Genomic DNA, 3484 nt, shown 5'->3' with positions numbered 1-3484 from the left:
TTCCAGGCACTGGTAACGTCAATAAAAATGTGTTGTTTCCAGACAAAGTGAAGCAAATACTGAATAAAATTTTCTGAAAACTTCTCATGTTTCACTGACTGATGACTAAGCTCAGCTCAGTTTAGGGATTGTATTTTGGACTTTGTAACTCAGCATATGCTTCCCAAATGAAAAAAAGCTGTGATGACTGTAACACATTTATGAGAACTATAAATAAATTAAAGAATAATAGTTACTTTTAAAGATAAATCCTTAGTGCTATTATTCCTTAAAAATGTATAGAAATTACCATTTGATTTTTTTTATTGTACTGGTTGTTTGTATGTATAATTTACTGTATGAACCTAACTGATTTGAATGTTATTCATTTTGCTGTTAACAATTTCTACACAAATAATTGTAGCAATCAATCATAAAATGTATTTCGGATGACTATTTCCACATCAAAATTAGCCCATTATCTGTAAATGTCAATTAACCAAAGCTATAGCTATGTTTGTCGTGTCTAAAGTCAATTCCCATCTTGAGTTGGGTTCATTCCAAATGTTAATCAGTTGAAAATTTACAGTCAATTGCTACTTTTCTGAGTTTCACTTAATTTTGTTTAGTTGTTCATGAAGTATTTTGCTAACAGATAAAAAGAGTTGATTTGACCAAATTTTCCCAAAGTTTGAGCAAAGCTGTTGTGTGCGCTGAGTATGTTTTGAGGATCACTTTGAACTAATACCACACCAAATTTTTGTTCAATACATGTAAAATTGACTGACTTATTGACATTTTTGTGTGAGTAAATTAAATGAACTGCAGTGACCATCTTGAATGACACTGACTCTTAAAGTTAATTAATTGTAGATGTGCTTCCAATGAAAAGAGAGTCTGTCCAAGTGTTTCATTAAAATCTATCTAGTCATTCATGAGATATTTTGGTAACAGACACAGTTCAATCCAAGAAATAATAGTAAGATTTTAAAAACATCTCTTGTGTAGTCAGTTAGTGCTCTGAGTATGTGTTGGACATGACTTTCAGCTACTGCTGCACAAAATTTTAATCCAATATCTGTCAAACGGGCTGAGTTTCTTGAGACTAACAGTAAAGATTAACCTTTAAGCATTGTGTGGGAAAATGTAACAAAATAAATTGACTTGTTCTATCATTTCTTAAGAAAACATATAAACAAGAGGTTACATCATCCTCTGAAAACAGTAAGCCATCGCTTTACTTTCCACTTCAGAACAAACGTTAACTTCTTGTGGGCGTTTTGCATATTTACCCAGTATGCAATATTCACTTGAATGTAACTTGTTTTTGTATGTGCCTTTTTTTAAATATTTCCACAGCACTTGGGTTAAATACAACTGTTGAGTTGGCATAATTAAAAAAGATCAGCCTGCTGATAGGACCACTTCTTACACTCGTAAAAAGTATGTACACCTTTTTAAACTTTGAGTCTTTCCAACACCTTGATGTTTTTCTTTTACAATATTCTATTGTAATTTTCCCATTGTGTTTGGGATCATTGTGCTGTTGCATGACCCAATTTGGACTAAGGCGTATGGTTTTATAGTATGTAAATAGTTTTGTGGCTATACGTAATACAGCCCAGTATATACCGGGTACATAACTGGTACCAGGGACAGCTGGTATTAGTGAGCTAGTAGGGCTAAGTCCTCCCTGCTTTTTACAACAGAAATATTTAAAATACCTAATAAACACAAATTTAAAATATTGTGTCACATTTTGAGAAATTTACAACAAAACTGGTGCCAAACAATCTCGAGAAAATCCCAGAGTCTTTCCAAAGGACTAACTTTTCACAGCCCCGATCATTTAACGTCTTTCATAGTACAGAATGATTGACAGACGTCTTGTCCCGCCCTCTTGGTTTGCTGCTCATTTGGGCTAATTTAGTTCAGCCCAGGGTCAGCCCAAGGCCTCAGGTGTTGGGTTCTGCAGGGGAGTGGTTTTCTTTTCATCCACAGGGTGGCAGGCTGATGGGATCCAGCTGATGCTCATCACCAATCAGGAAGGACCTTAAATAGGAGCAGCTTCCCAGAGTCAGACGCCAGATGGTTCCACCTCTACCGTGGTACACTCTAGCACTCTCTGCTGTGTCTAAAGCGTTGTAAATCGTATTTCTGACTCCTCTCTCATCCTTCTAGAACCTGCTCTGACCACATTCCGGTACAATATCCTCCTGGATCACCCGATTCTCGCTGCTCCTCTAAGTCTCGTGCTGGGATACTTCCTTGAGCTCCTCCAGCTGCTGCCTGTCCACCCTCAGTCTCCTGCTGGAACTCCTCCACCTGGAAGCCCCCCACAACCGTAAGCCACCACCACGTTACAACGTCATTCTCTCCATTTACTCCCCTGTTTAACCGCCTACCTTTCCTCAGCTCTTCCTCTGGCCCGGCTCCTCCCTGCTGCCTCTGATCACGTCTCCCCTTTTCCTGCCCATAGCACCTTCCCTGTTCAATAAATCTGTTAAACTGAGTTGTGTGTCCGTAGTTGTTGCTTGCCTTCGAGTCCTGGTAAAAACCCATCATGACAGAACCATCTGGCCAATCGGACTCTGCAGCACAACTACGGACCGCACTTTCAGATCAAGGTGTCCTTTTGGGCAAGCACGATGCTACAATTAATGTTGTGTTGCAGCAGCAGACCTCCATGCTTCAGTATTTACATCATATGGCTAATCAGATCCAGACCTTACAGGATAGGCTTCCTCCAGCTAACCCTGCTCCGGCTCCGGCTCCCGTTCCAGCCCCTGTTCCAGCTGCTTCCGCGCCTCCTTTGTCCCGTGATGCCATCACGCCCACTCCTGAACACTACTCAGGTGAGCTGGGGAAAAGCAAGGGGTTCCTGCTTCAATGTGCTCTAGTTTTCTGCCGCTCTCCACGTTCATTTCCCGATGATGCCAGCAAGATATCTTTTATTGTTGGGTTACTAAGAGATTGAGCGCTTAAATGGGCCGAGACAGTAGTTGATGAAGAGAACCTCATATTTTTTTCCTATGAGGATTTTATTGAGCTCTTCAAACAAACATTTTGTCCCAAGCTTGGTGAGGAAGCGGCCTCAAAAAAAATCTGGAATCTAAGGCAAGGGAATAGGTCAGTGGCAGATTTTGCCATTGATTTTCGCACCCTTGGAACCGAATCAGGTTGGAATGATGCAGCTCTCAAAGGAGCTTTCCAGCATGCTTTAAATGAAAGATTGAAAGATGAGCTGGCATGCAGAGATGAACCTGACTCCCTAAACGAACTAATTGACCTGGCCATCAAGATTGATAACAGAATCAGAGATAGATCCCGAACCTTAAACCTCCGGCCATCTCTGCCTCCTATCAGGAGGGGTTCTCCCAGCCCTGACTCACTCAGACCTCCAATCCAGAACCCACCAGAACCCATGCAGTTAGGCCGAGCTCGGCTAAGTCAAGAGGAACGGCAGCACCGTATATCCTCAGGTTGTTGTCTTTACTGTGGCTCC

The 3484-nt window shown here is 41.0% G+C and overlaps 1 long non-coding RNA gene across 4 annotated transcripts in view; it reads left to right on the top strand.

Moving 5' to 3' along the window:
- The first annotated feature begins 1994 nt into the window (after positions 1–1994).
- LOC119617751 overlaps positions 1995–3484 on the top strand; it is a 17647-nt gene continuing 16157 nt past the window's right edge. For 3 of the 4 annotated variants that reach the window (XR_005234151.1, XR_005234149.1, XR_005234148.1), the window contains exons 1-2: positions 1995–2087; positions 2161–2834. This is a non-coding gene — a long non-coding RNA (uncharacterized LOC119617751). The remainder of the gene's footprint in view (positions 2088–2160; positions 2835–3484) is intronic. The other variant, XR_005234150.1, reaches the window with a different exon arrangement.

The sequence above is a fragment of the Kryptolebias marmoratus genome, linkage group LG16, assembly GCF_001649575.2.
Source record: "Kryptolebias marmoratus isolate JLee-2015 linkage group LG16, ASM164957v2, whole genome shotgun sequence".
NCBI lineage: Eukaryota > Metazoa > Chordata > Actinopteri > Cyprinodontiformes > Rivulidae > Kryptolebias > Kryptolebias marmoratus.
This window is presented reverse-complemented; position numbering and strand designations above follow the sequence as displayed.